This window comes from Micromys minutus (assembly GCF_963924665.1).
Source record: "Micromys minutus genome assembly, chromosome: 13".
In the NCBI taxonomy this organism is placed as follows: domain Eukaryota; kingdom Metazoa; phylum Chordata; class Mammalia; order Rodentia; family Muridae; genus Micromys; species Micromys minutus.
The window spans coordinates 31,055,823-31,071,365 of record NC_137982.1 but is presented as its reverse complement, the minus strand read 5'-3'; positions in this window follow the sequence as shown (position 1 = coordinate 31,071,365).

The following is a 15,543-nucleotide window of genomic DNA, read 5'->3' as shown; positions in this document are numbered from 1 at the left end:
CAAAGTTTATACAAAAAGTAAGAAAAAAACCAAAACAAAACCCAAAGCAACAAAAAAAAAATGATTAGATATTGAAAAGAACTGACATAGCAAAAGTTTGAGAGAATTTGTCTTTTGGAAAAACACACCCTACTCTAAATGGGGCTTTGAAATTCATGTGCCTTTAGAAGAGAGGAGAATATTTAGAAGGATACTATGATGAAGTGGGCACTGTTACACCTCCCCAGTCAGATGCCTGGGATCTGGGGTTTGTTTTGCCTTTTTTTCCTGTCTCTTCATGAGTGTCTTTAAAACTCACAGGCCCTACAGCCGTAGGTACCTTCTCTGCTTCAGCTTTGATTCGTGAAAATAAATTGTGAGCTTGTTGTTTCACACAACCCAGTCTTTACTTGTACTTTTTTCAAGCTTAGAAATAACCTAATATATTACAAATTAACATGTATTCATAGAAGAGATTCAATAAATATAGTTTGTATAAATGGGAGAAAAGTCTAGAGAGAGGACCATGCAGCTACCTGTGTTCTTCCAACCTCACCTGGACTTGATCACTCTGTTAGACTAGGGCTCTTTCTATGCTCCTAAATGGGTTAATCTGGCTTTCTCCCAGCTTCCTTCTGGCAGAAGTACTGGCTGCACTCTCTGTGTTCATGAGGAAGGGGGCGGGCAACAGTAGCTACAGAAGTTTACTTTGGAAACATGCAAATTTGCTTTCTCTTACGATATAATTGAGCAATAGCCGGACATGTACTAATCCTTGATTTCCCTTCCTTTAGAAGATGCCAGTAGTGTCTAACTCTGTTCTGGTGCAGTTTGTAGCCTCATGTTCACTAGATTCTTCATTGAGGGTGTAGGGTAAGGCACAGCAGACTGCTGTGTTATTAATATAATATCTCCCTACCCTCGACATTTCTGTGTTCTTGAAAGAGGATTATGTGATTTAAGTTTGTATAGTCACAATTCAGCAAGGGCTCCCAGACTCATAAAGAGGTAAACTCTGACCATCAGAATAATAAAAGGGGGTAAACTTATGTTTTAAGAAATATCTCAACTATGGAAAGCCCCTAAACTAAGCAAATATATTTTAAAATGCATGTATTCCACTATGAGTTATTTTCATTTTAGAATGGACAAACTTATTCAGTACTATTCACAGGGATATATTTCTTTATATTAGTTCTTGATTATAAATCTTGGGTTTATAATATCTGATCTGTGCAGAAATTGGAAAATATAAATACTAAATGACAGTGCTTATATGGTGCTGTGTTCACCTCAATAACTTATTGCGAAGATTTCTTCTGAGGATATGAAAAAGTCAATACCAACTCAGTTGGTTGTCTGACATGAAAGTTGGAGTTAAGTGTGGGTCACTAGTCTGAGAAATTCGATGCATTTTCTCTTTTCAATTTCAATATTATTTGAAAAGTCTTCTTTTGCTTGTAAGGGCCACAGTATTTCAACTTCTGTGGTATAAGAACACCTTTGCACTTAGAAATGACTTTTGCTTAGGATATATGGTGCTCTAAAGAGGAGATAGTCTAGGTTTTTTATTTTGAGGGCAGGTGTGGGAGCTCTGGGGAACACAGGTGAAGTCAGGTAGGTGCTGCCTCAGATGAACTAAAAGGTCTTAAGGCTCTACAGTATCCTGGTTGTTCCAGTGGGCCGTATGCCAACTTGGTTAAACAAACAGAAAGGGAGCCACACCAAATTATTGACTTCAGTTTAAAATGTGGCCTTTTGATGTCTAATTTACATCAAGAAAAGCAGTATATCAGGGGTGGAGAGATGGCTCAGGGGTTAGGAGCACTGACTGCTCTTCCAGAAGTTCTGAGTTCAATTCCCAGCAACTACATGGTGGTCCACAACCGTCTGTAATGGGATCTGATGCTCTCCTTTGGTGTGTCTGAAGATAGCAACAGTATAGTCACATAGATAAAATAAATAAATCTTTAAAAAAAGGCAGTACATCAACTGTATGGATATAACCACATTGTAGAAATAGTAGCACTACTTGGATTCTCTACTTGGATTAGAATTAACTTATGACTTGGGCCTTTCCCCTCCCCCCCAGTAGTAGTATTGTCCCAGTGCACCTGCCTACGGGAAGCACTTTGATATCATCTCATTAACAGTGTCATAATTTTTATAGTTTCAAACCTGCTTACTGCTTGTTCACTACCCATGTGTTTACTACAGATGAGTGTGATTACCTGTGGACATTGCTGCCTTGCATCTTACACAATAAAGGGACTGAAAAAGATACACTGTGAAAAAAAATCTTAACAAAGGAGCATGTTAAGTGTGCTACTTTGAAGGAACAATCCTTTGGATGACAATGTAAGACATGGGGCAAAGCAAGGGAGGCAGTCATCTGTGACAGGGGGTAAGTTCATTGGTGTAAATAGACAGGATTCCCATTTCTATCCGAGGAATGTGTAGTTTTCAATAGGAAGGGGATGTGTCTAGATTTAAATCAGCCCAGTGCATGGTGTGTATGGTCTACTTGGAAGACACTGCCCAAAGGGATCTAACGGTGGTAAAACATTTTGAAGCTTTTGCAGCCGAAGTAGGATGGACTTTTGGCTGCAGAAGGATTTGAACAACAAGGTACAAAACTTGTATCTTAATTTCTATTTTATCCTGAGTCCCTCAACCCTAAGGTCTTTCAGCTATCCCCTGCCTAGTTGAGTGCTTCCAATAACCTTGTGCATTTTGCAATCACTTTGTGGATTAGAACATGTGTTTAGAGAAAGTCCACAACCCACCAAGTTAAATGAAGTTAGGACGCCGTGTCAGTAAGAAACAATGAAATTACTTTTTCCTAATCTAAAACAGGCTGATAGCATATCCTTCCTAGGAATGAGATAACTAACTACAGGCACAGCATTCTCCAGAAATCATTGTCTAAACACGCCCCTCCATCCACCCAGATCTCTTGTGTGCACAGTGCTGTTCCCATGTTTGATTTGTCCCACACTTAGCTGCGCATCGCACCTGCCATCAATTGCCACTCATACGTGTGCCTCTTAACTGCCACATAAAGGTCTTCAGAAAGTCACTTCTATGTGTTGCCTTTTTCTTATTAAAATTCCATGTGAAAATCCCACTTTAAAAGTACAAAAGGACACATACTATGGATCCTAACTTTAAAAAAATACCTGGTCCTAATTTTAAACAGCAAGTAAAATTATGGTTTGTTTATAGTTTCATTAAAAAATCCATACTCATCCTTAGAAAGGGACAATTAGTATTTCTAACTGCAGAGACTGCAGGATCTCATTGAATGGCTGAGTTTTCAAAGGGAGCAAAGATAGATGGATACAGTGGTGCATGACTGTATCTAAGCACTTGGGAGACTGAGGCAAGGGGGCTTTGTAGCCAGTCTGAGCTACCTCTTGTGTCATAGGTTAGTCCCATCTTAGTAGTGAGCTGTTGCCTTAAAAATGAATACAAACAATAGAAAACAAAACAAAAATGTATATCCTCTGTATTATAATTTGGCAAGGATAAAGCCAATTTAAAACAAACTTCTAGATTGACTCATTAACCATAGCTTGATGAGGATTTAAGACTTGGACCCTTGACCTTAGCTGTGCTGGATATAGCAGCAGTTATTCAAGACTGGCTTCATAGTTTATTTTCCATGATTCAGACTTCCCTTGCTTTAATTCACTTGTTCCTCTGATATGTTTATATTGTGTATCTGTGTGTGCATTTGTGCATTTGCATATGTTAGTCAGAGAGTCACATCAGGTTCTTCTCCAAGAGCAGCCTACTTATGTTTTGAAACACAGACTCTCACAAAACTTGAATCTTGTAATATGCCTACACTCTCTCATTAGGGAGTTCTGGGAGCCAACTTAATCTCCACCTCCCCGGGGCTGAGGTTGTAGATGCTCACAACCACACCTGATTTTTAATATAGGTGCTGGGGATTCAAATGTAGGTCTTCATACTTACACAGTAAACACTTCACTGACTGAGCTAGCTCCTTTGACATATACTCAACTCTGTACCAGGTGAGATACACATACATATGTATATGCATACACACATACACACACACACACACACACACACACACACACACACACACACTTCCAAATAGTTGTACAGGTCCTGCTCCTGCGAAAGTTAGGATTCACTGTGAACAATGTGAACAATGTACCCAAACAGAACTGCAACCATCCAGGAGGAGCTCTGTGCAGAAGTGAACACACAGAGACAACAGCACGGACTTTAAGATGCTCCTTAGGAACGCTCAAGAAAAGGACCGGTGGAGAGCTCTCCATGTGCCCATGCTCAAGCTAATTTGTACATTGAAAATTGCATGTTAGTTTCCCTCCTTGTTATGGTGGGATGGTTTGTGGTGGCACACAATGTTGATATTTCTGAGGTTCAGGAACAGTAGAGGTTTCTTGCTGGCTCTAGAGATGGTCCTGTGCAGTACTTAGCAGACAGGCTTGCTCTGTTCTTTGTAGGCTTTACTCCTTTGGCATGCCCTTCAGCGGGCTCTCTCAGTCCACCTTGAGGTGTTGAGCTCTGTCTGCATTGTGGAATGTTGTTCAGAACTACTGAGCTGTGCTCCCCAGTTGCCAACAACATCCCCCAGTTGTGGCACAAATGAGTTCTATTGTTTTTATCGCTATGTTTCCTCAGGGGAGAAATATACTGGGGGAGCCTTGTTTCCATCTGCATTCAGCAAACAGTATATGAATGAAAGCTCAGATCCATAAATAGCTGGTACCTCTTCCCTTCCCATTGCTATGGAGTGGTGGAACTCATGTGGCTACATACACGTCCAGGAGAGCTGGGAATTTCAGTTCAGTCTTGTGCCCATTATAATTTTGTTATTAAAAAAGGGGACCCCCTAGATTTTTGTGTACTACTAGTGGTCTCTGATACATATTTCAAGCAAGAAAAAACTCTTAATTCTGCTCACCCTTGGAAATTCATGAGTTCTCTCTTGCTGTGCTTGGTAGAACAGCTTCGCCTTTCCACCATTTTCCTATTCTCCTTTGTTTTCAACTGTGTCAGGACAGAATCACCTACAGGCCAACGGCTTGTTTTCTCCATAATCCCGGGGAACATTTCAGAAGTATATAATGTGGCTCTCTTACACTGATTGAGAATTTACTTTGAATATGTCTGGCTTTAACTACTGCATTTTTAAAGGTATGTGGAGAAACCAGAGCTAGCCCGGAGGAAAACAACAAAAATCATTACAGGGAAAGGAAGCAGGCCCTCCAAAGAAGATTAAAAGATCTTTGGATATTTAGCTTGTAAACATCTCTTGTTATATAAAGGAATTCATTTTTTTTTAAAAAGATGAAGATGTAAAATTTCCTCATGGAAAACTAAAGTATAATATTCATAGAGCTATTAGGGTGGACAAATTTTTAGATCAGTCTGAGTGAAGAATTTAAAGCTCATGGCAAGAAAATACTAGAAGGGACAGGGAGAGGGCAAGGGGAGGGTGGGAGGAAGGAAGGGAGGGAGGGAGCGAGAGAGAGAGGGAGGGAGGGAGGAGCAGAGGTAGGGAGAGAGACACAAAGAGAGACAGAGAGAGACAGACAGAGAGAAAGACAGAAAGACAGAGAGATAGAAAGAGAGACAGAGAGAGAAACAGACAGACACAGAGAGAAACAGAAAGAGACAGAGAGACAGAGAGAGGCAGATAGAGAGAGGCAGATAGAGAGAGGCAGATAGAGAGAGACAGAGAGAGAGACAGAGAGACAGAGAAGCAGACAGAGAGACAGAGAGACAGAGAGGCAGACAGAGAGAGAGAGACAGAGAGAGACACAGAGACAGAGAGACAGAGAGAGACACAGAGAGACAGACAGACAGAGAGAGAGAAAGAGAGAGAGAGAGACAGACAGACAGACAGATAGACAGAGCGTGAGCGCACAGATGCTCCACTCTCCAGTGACCATGTCCTTTTTCTCAAACCATGGCATACACATGTGGCTATGAAACTGAGTTGAACTCTTTTCAGTCCAGAAGGTCTATTCGTCTGAAGTAGATAGGAGATGGATTACAATAGCCATTCTGAGGGCTTTGGTGATCCATTTGTTTCCCCATTCGATTACTCTCGAGGCATGAAATTCATTGAAGAAATTTCTATAAAGCTGTATTTTTTATGTTAATAAAACTTTTCTTTCTGGGTGTAATTTCTCAATTAATTGTTTGATTTTTTTTTTTAATGTATGAAAGATAATTTGCCTAAAGTGTGTTGCTTGTCTGTTTCCAGAGAAAGATCTCATATTACGCTTGCTTATAAAATCACATGCCAGAACTTTGAAACCCACGTCTCCTCCACTTAGCAGTTTTCTTTCTTTTTTTTTCCCAGAAAGCCTCTGGAAGCCTGCTCCTCAGACCTGTTCTTTCACCTGGAACTAAGATTCTTAGTAAGGAACCGACTGACCCACCATTGGAAAACATCCCTCTCTAGGGCGTGACTTGGCACTTAGACACTTGTGCAGAGCAACAGGATGTGACAATTTAGGACATGAAAACAATGGTATATATTGTCTTACAATAGAGTTTAACATGATAGAAGCAGTGTGAAGGCCAAATGTAATTTGCCAAGGCCACCTGTTCTTTAAGAACTCAACACAGATTTTCTCGAAACGCTGCTAGTAGGCTTACTTAAAGTGAGCAAGCAAGACTCATGGTTTTCTTCATTTGCAAACTTAGTAAGTGGGAGTAATTTTACCTTTTAAATTTGTAGCAGAGGAATGGATGGGCACCACTGAGACAGACTAAAGTTGAAGACGGTAAGCTCAGTGGGACAGCTTGTTATTTGGGGTATGAATTCTCCAATGACTCTGAGAGCATCCAGGTCTTAAGTGGAAAAAGGCAAGTCATGAAGAAAGGTACCATTTGATTGGAAAGTGTCCTGGTGAAGAATTCATTGCTTGCTCCTTGCACTCTGTGTGTTCTGAGTCCTTTCCCCGTGTCAGAAGCACAAGGCTGTCCCTAGTTCCATCTCCTTGGTGGGTACGTTAGATAACCTATGTGAAGTACCTCCCTCATTTCACCTCTGAATTTTCAGTCTGTCTTCACCTCTCGATTGGTTATGAGGAATAACTATTTTCCTCTCCTTATTTAGGTCCTTGGTTATCTGTAGTTTTACCTGTCCATAAGCTCATCTACAGGTCGAACGGTGGAAAATCACCCAAACCCTGCAAGCCATGTTTTCTGATTTTCTTTACTTTATTTCTTATTCTCACTTTAACATTTTTATCTTCAAAGTTTCATCATCCATGTGACTCGGGGCAAGTTTAGGTGGTACCACGTTCAGTTCTCAAGTCTTTGCTCCGTTGTTCCTTTTTATTATTTTACTTCCCAAAGCGATGTTCTGGACCAGACTTTTCTTCTCATCACTATCGCTCCTTACTGGTGATATGGGGCACACTTACCTAGTTCAGGAACAGCGAAGCTATTCTTGTCACACCTAGCATCTGTTTGCTGACTAACTCCAAGAGCAAACCTGGGCGCAGAATGTTTCAAACGGAAGCGCAACCTCATCTTCAAACCCCCTCAGGTCCTTGACTTCCGGTTCCAGCCGCTTGCTTGCTACACTCGTCATGGCTCGTGTCCATACCCATTCCACTGTCTCTCTTGGTGCCTTCTCAACTAAAGTTGGTGCTGTTTTACGAGGTTTCTGCGTGACCTTTCTGGTTTGCATATTTTTCTTTCTGTATTTTTTCTCTGTTGCTAAATAATTAGATCCTTACATTATCCCCCATCCACAAATTTCATTACACCTTCCTTATAAACTATGTATAATTAAAAAAAAATCCTATAACTCACTAAGTACAGTCTTTATGGCTGAAGTAGGAGAGAATAATAACTTCCTAAGTATCTTCAGAAGACCAAGTAGCTACGTGAAATCAGAAAAATAAATTGACTGGGACTACTCATTCTCTTTGGGCTGATTGGCTGCAAAGCATCCTTTTGTGACGTACTTTCTACCCATTGGTTGTAGAGTTTCATTTAGGATTGGTGCTAGTTTGGTCAATAGTCTTAGGTTTAGTGTTTACTTAGTATTTGCCTTCAACCAGTATCTTGTCTTATTGCTGTAATAACTATTAAAATTATTTGAGTTATATAAAGTAAAGCATATCCTAATATAAATATAAAGCGAAATGTATTTAACTACAAAACAGAACATCTCTGCCTCTTGCTGTCTCTACTTGAAACAAAAACTGAAGCAGAGATGATGTCTCTCCTTCTAGGATAATGGACAATGCTAAAAGCAATCCATGATCCTTATTGTCAGTCAATTTGCCAGTGGATAGCCCGAGTTGTGATCTTAGTCACTGATTTACAGGTGTTTAGGAACTCCTTAATTCCCAAACAACACAAGTCTTGTCTAGGCAACTTTCACCCCACTATTTTGAAATGGGTGTTTATGGACACAGGAAAGACAGTAACTGTTATCCCTTTCAACAGCTTTTGTGTGCTGTCAATTGCCAAATTTTCTAACCAGACAATCCCAGAAATATGATTAGGAATTCCATGTTGAATCAAGTCACAGGAAACACTCAGCTCTCTATGCCTTTTGGTAAATGCGCTGAAGTGTCTGCTTCAAGCTGTCACTCTGAGAATGTACTTGTCCTGCCTTGCTGATGTCTTGGTTCGTTCACATCCTGGGAGAGGCTTGCCATGAATGATGAGGTGTATCTGATTCAGCCCCGAGGCAGAAAAACTGGATGAGGCAGTTTTTCCCCCTTCCCCTTTACAGACCGTGTGATTTGTGCAACAGCTTTGGCTTTGCAAACAGGGAAGTGTCAGAGTTAAATCAGCATGCCTCCAAAGTCACTGTGAGCCTATTTCTTAGCTCAGTGATACCCAGATCCAGGACCCTTTTCTTTCAAGTGGAATATACACTCCAAGCAAACATTCTCAAGGTCAAGTGTACCTGTTCTTTCAGTTCCACTGCAAGAACCATTTCATTGTTCAGCAAGAGGCCCAGACCTCACTCACTCTTCAGAACAGTCAACTCAGAGGAAAAGAGTGTTCAGAGAACCACTTTTTAAAAACATAATTGATGTTATGTAATCAGCATTTATGAGATAATCAAAAATGGCAGGGGAGGGTGCTTCTCTGGTTTACCTTTCTGAGACACGGTTTGCAATGTACTCATTGGATAGCCAAGTTTCTAAGGCATAAGGAAGTGAACAGTTGAAGCAAGTAGCTGTAAAATTGGAGCAGTGTTTCCTGTCATTTCTTCAGTGAACTCAGCATTTCCAGCAGCATCAGGCATGGTTTCTTTATGGGTCAAATGGGTCCAAAATATCTGCAGTCTGTTTTTGTTTTGTGTTCTCTGTTGGTAGACTAGGTAACCCCTAAATTGACAGACAATTTGTGCAAGTTGTGGGAGACAGTATTTTTTTTTATCCCCAACGTTTCTTTTGCAGTTTGGTACATCTTATTTCTAAGCAAATACTACTTGGCAAAGTAGTAGAGGTGACCTGAATTGTTGACTTGCCTGTTTCGAAAGTGTGATTTTCCATGACAGATGGATCGACTGCACACACGTGTGCCCAAGCAGGTGTCTCTGGTGTCCCCTCCACTCCTTTCCTCAGTGCCGAGTCCCCATTGTCTCATCCAGGTTGTGCTGTTTTGTATTTTTCACCTTCAATTTTTTCCTCCTCCATTTTATGTAAATTGTGTGTGGATAATGGGATCAAATGGTTTCTGTGGAGCTGAACAGATATAGGTCATATTATCAGGAGTTCTTTTTCTCTTGAAGTACACAGGTGACTTTGCATATAATTGTAATTATTCAGTTTTATTTGTAGGACCGAAACCGTGAACAAAGTTGAGCTTCCAGTGTGGCAAACTTTCATTTTCCTTCATAAAGTATGGCTGCATAGACACAGGAGAAAATGCAAACTACATGAAAACATTAAACTTTAGTCCACATATAAATCAGACAGGAAGCTTCAGTTTTTAAGAAAATAGATTGGATTATCTATTCACTGAGCAATTTTATACTTCACTTCTCTATGCACCCGCTTTTAAATCTCTAAATGTTTCTATTTTATAAACTTTGTATGCACTTAAGGGGTTCTCTTACACACATTTTTATGTTAGTTAACTCAGTAAATGCATCATTCATTTATTCATTCAGTAAGTAAGTAAACTTTAACTCTATAAGACCTGGAACTGGATACTAGTTCTATATTATTATATTTGGTTTCACACTGAAAAAATTAGTGTGAATTTCTTCAATAAGAATTTCTTCACAGGCATATGTGATCATTATATGACCTTATAAGAATCTTGCATTGTAGAGTGACACTTGTCCATAAAGCATCTGACCCAAAGGCTCTCACATCTATAGATCTTCAGAGGCTCTTTTAGTTTGTTTATTTTGCTTATAAAAATATTACAAATGCTTATAGTAAAATATCGCAAACTGGGTGATAATTAATAGAAAAGTTACTGTCAGATTCCTAATCTGGACTCGTTTTCCCAAGTGGTTCAATAGAAGCTGTCTTTTTAACTATGGAGGAAAGGTGAAGGGAGATCTCTTCTACTCTATTTGTATTATTTTATTTTATTTTAATTATATTTGTATGTATGCTTTGCCTATGTGCATGTGTGTTTGCCATGTGTTCCTAGTGCCCATTGCAGCCCAAAGGCATTGGGTTCCTGGGGACTAGAGTTACAGACAGTCATGCAGTCATCTGAGTACAGGGAATCAAACCAGGGTCCTCTGGCTAACTAATCTAAGTCCACAGGGATAGGGGTTCTGAATGGCAAGGTATCAATTGGGAGGATTGAGGATGAAAAAACAAAAACTAAAGAAAACCAGAAAGAAAGAAGACAAAGCCAATAACTGAGACCAGAGGATTTTGCATAAGTTAATACTTATGCCAGACAAGTTTATTAAGAAGTTTAGCATCATATATAATATTTGCCAGGAGAAACAGCCTAAGTGAGTAGAGAGCTAATTCAGACAGTGTTGACAAAGAGAACATCAGATATCATGGACACAGCTTTCTATGGACTGATATCCATAGCTCAGGGGAAAGAATGGGGTCCCCAGAAATTGTAATCTTCACTCCCATGAGGCACTGAATCCAGGCCTGGACTAGCCTTAACAAGTCTGCTCCTGGACAAGAGCACAAGCCTGTAGCTTCTTTTGTCCTTACATATGGACCTCTGAGAAAGTATCTTGCTAGAATGCTTCTCCATACTTAACCAGAAATGCACTGAACAGCTGAGTCATTTCTCCAGCTTCCAAGACCTTATTTATAAAGGTACTTACCCTATACCACACCTCTCGATGGATGACCATGGCACTTAGGAAACTCTGATCTATGAACTGTCTAGGAACTGGAACATGAGAATTCCACATGAGGACCTCAAGCCACAGAGCATATGAGGGCCCCAAACCTTTAGCTTCTGGTATTGAAAACCTACCAATCTGTGAACCAGGAGCTGTGCGTGATGCAACAAGAACAGTAAGTTACGATCATTCTGAGAAGACGAGGTCTCCTTAGTGTGGTCATTTTGATGCAAGGTCATACTGACATCATTACTGATTCTTTCTAGTAATCCCCCATGTTCTTGGACACTGTCACTCAAACTTTGTCCTTCTTCAATTTTTTAAACCACACACTCTGACTGTGGTCTGGACTTCTTAGCCTTTCCAATCATGGCTTTTTTTTTTCTTTTAATGAATTTCTCTTAAAGAAGTTCTCTCATTTTGACTTCTGCTTCTTGGAGAATGCACACGAGTAGAGATGCTCATTAATGGTGGTTGTTTTAAAGAGCACAGTTATTGCCGATTATGTGCAAAATGCTTTTATTGAGCTCAGTGCATGATTCAAAATTGAGCTCAGTGCATGAATTAAACATATTTTATTATTTCAAAGAAGTGACAGCATTATATTGATGAGTGATATCATAGGCCAAAAGACTGAATATTGAAAACTTTTACCCCTTAAAAGATAGTTACCATAAAAATTAATGACAGACAAAATAAAATTAAAGGACACCTTTTAAAACAATGTCATTTAGAAATGTGGCACCAGTGAATTTTCAGTCTCTCATGTACTTGTCTCTAGCATAATTTCTCAAGCAAAATGAATGAGAAGAAACAACGTGACAGGAGATTAACAACATGGGCTTAATTTGGACTATGGTCTTGCTATGGATTTTGCTAATCATGTGCTATATGAGTTAAGGACAGAATGGTAGTGCACGTTTTGCTTTAACAGATTTCTGTACTATATTGTGACCTTGAATTTCTGATTAGATCTTCATTTTTTTATGTGTACATGATATATTTTATTATCATTCATTAGCTGCCAAAATGAATATCAGTATCACGTAAATAGGAAACTGCTAAGAAACTGAGGCTGCTAAGGTCACTTATCCAGAGGAAGGTCTCCATTGATTTTACTGCACCTCCAGGATACCATCCACGTATATAAGCCTCTATCTTTAGAAACCAGTTTGGTTTTAATTTTTTTGTCTTTCTTTTCACTTCTAACTTTCTTCCCAACAATAGAACCCAGCAGGTTCATTTTGCTTTAAATCAGTATCCATGGCAAAAAGAGTTGAATTCAAGTCCCACTTTTACCATGCTTCCTACTCAGTGATGGGTTGTCTTGTCTTCCTTCCCATTCTTAGAGAAATGCTCAGAACAAGGAGACAAACATGCAGCCAGAAAAACTGCCTGTTACAACAGAGAAGGCACTCCAGTGGAAAAGGATGTAACAGTGAGGCATTATACTTTCTATACTCAGCTGCTTCTTCTCCTCCTCTTCCTCTTCCTTCTCCTCCTCCTTCTGCTCTTCTCTTCTTTGTCACAGACAAAACTTCACAGACCATATGAAGCTCAAGAAGAAGGAAGACCAAAGCATGGATGCTTCAGTCCTTCTTAGAAATGGAACAAAATACTCAAGGGAGGAAATATGGAGACAAAATGTTGCTTATGTTCCTACGCTTGCCTCTCACCATCTTGCTGTTTCTTCCTGGAGGTTCCTTGTCTCTCCTGTGAGCCTGTGAGCCTGTGAGCTTAGGTGTGACATCACTCCTAGGAGACCAGCTCTCTCTGGGCAATTATTTTTATTAGGCCACAGTTACCCTAACACCCAAACCACATCAAAATGATTATACTAACTTGCTTCTTAGCTCTATATTTTCAAAATATCATGTTCCAACCTTTTACCATGAGGTAATATCTTTGTTGAGGTGTGCTTTTCAGATGCAGCAAAAAGCTGGATCCTGTTTTCTAATTCATTGGTCTTCTGTTCAGGGAAATTTCCCCTGTGCCTATGTGTTCTAAGGCTTTTCCCACTTTCTCCTCTAATAGTTTCAGTTGTACCTGGTTTTATGTGGAGATCTTTGATCCACTTGCACTTAAGCTTTGTACAAGGAGATAAGACAGGATCTATTTTTATTCCCTACCTGTTTCCCTAACTAGAGTGGGTTGTGGGTTCCTCAGGAATGCCTACTGGATTTGGGGGCTGGAGGAATGAGCTGATTGGAGGGAAGAAATTTTGATGGGAGGATCTGTATTATCCCCTGGAGGTTGTTGAAGAGAGGGAAGAGGGGACACAGCAAGTCAACTGTTGTAGATCTGGGATTGAAATTTGTGGATTGGATTTGGAGCACATGACATTGATGGGTGATGTAAAATGGAAGTGTTTTCTATTATAGTTTTATTAAATTAGTATTTTGGGACCCCAAATTTGAATGTTCTTTCAAGGTTTAGGAACAGGTTTGATGTATGCTGTATTCTAGCTCTCAGCCAACTTTAGATACCTTTCCTGTTGATGAGAAAATCGCATCAGCAAGTTCAAATACCTTGGATTTTTTTCTTTTCCTTATAATTCTTGTGTGTATCAGAAAAGGACACCAGTAACTTTACAGCAAATCACATACTCCAAAGATGGATTAGTGAGACTTATCCCTTATGATGTAAACTGGTTCAATTATTTCAGCCTGACAAGGATATTCTTCGTACCAATGTTCAGACACTGACTGTTTAGTAAACTCATATTTCAGACATAGAGTTTACTATGTTACTTACAACTTGCACAATTTCTTAAGCTAATACTTTGCTTGAGACATTATTTTTGGTTCTTTCGCAATGTCTAGTCTTGGATATCTCTCCAGAGTTCTCTTAAGCAGACTCTACATACCCAAAGCTCTCAGCTTCCTGTTGCTTCTCTCTAACCTTACATTCTTAAAAATCAGTTTGTGATCTCCTCCAGAGAATTCTGTATTTTAGAGTTTTGTTCCTCCCATATCCTTCTCCAATTTCTACTGGCCATTTCATCATCTAAAATATGTGAGTTGACTGTGACTTTACAAAGTAATGTTTAGGATCTGGGAATTCTATTAAAAAGCATTTATGTGACCCAATGTCCATGTTAAATATATTAATAGAACATTAATTTTCAATGAATGTGTTAAGCCAGAAATAACAACACTGCTATTGGTTGAACTCTAGTGTGAATATAAGTAAGTCCCTTATTCTGTAAGCTTCTGGTGTCATTCCAGAACTTTTGACATTCTGTTTCTAAAGACTTTCTATATCCCTTAAATTTTCTGTTATTCATATGCTCAGTAAGCCCAAGACTTCTGTCATTCAGGTGAAGACAGACAAGTGACAATTATATCAATTTTCCTTTTTGTGTTTTCTTCCATAAATAGTCCTTAAACTTGTATCTGTAGTTGCATGGATTTGTATGTGATTTTGACTGTTTTAGCTCAGGATTTCATGCATCATTTGAAGTTGTTAAATTGTGCCTGGTGTTCTACAGAGATCCAAAACTTCAGGAGATCTGCTACCCAAGGGGCAATTATCTCTTAATTGACGAAATAAAGATGCCTGGCACTGTATCAAAAGCCCCAGATTTGACACTTTTTCTTGGACATCCACTGGTCATGTTTTGGAGTGTCACCAGGGATGTAAGTTACCATGGCCAATGATGTTTGAAAGTGCTGCATATTTGAACTGTCTACATGACTGATCCTCAGGCCTCCTTCGACTCAAATATTGAAATGAAAAAATATCCACAATTTATCTTCTACAACGTGGAAAGAGGAGTTTCCTTTTACTTCTTTTGTAAGGTTTTCAAACCTAATTTAAATATCACTTTGTTTTAAAATTGTCCACTCTGAATTGCAGTTGATTACATATTATTAGGTCCTGTATTTTTGTATCATGCATATTGGTGTGAACCCAGTAAAAAGCATAGTGCTCATGTTGTATGAAGCTAACTAGGGGACAGGAAAACCAGTGGATCTTCATAAAGACACCATGCTTCAATGACTCATTTTAAAACTTGGCTATAGAACACAGTCACTTAGACTGTTCTAAAGACCAGAATGGTCTTATCCCACTCCAGTCTAATTAAATTTCAGTCTCCTAGGAATAGAGAGCTGTGGGCTCAAGAATCAGTGTTAAAACGCCACAGAATTCTAATGCATAGCTAGAGCCAAGAATGACTACTTTATGTAATAATAGCTTATTCCTAATGACTTTTTAAAAATGAGCATAAAGAGTGC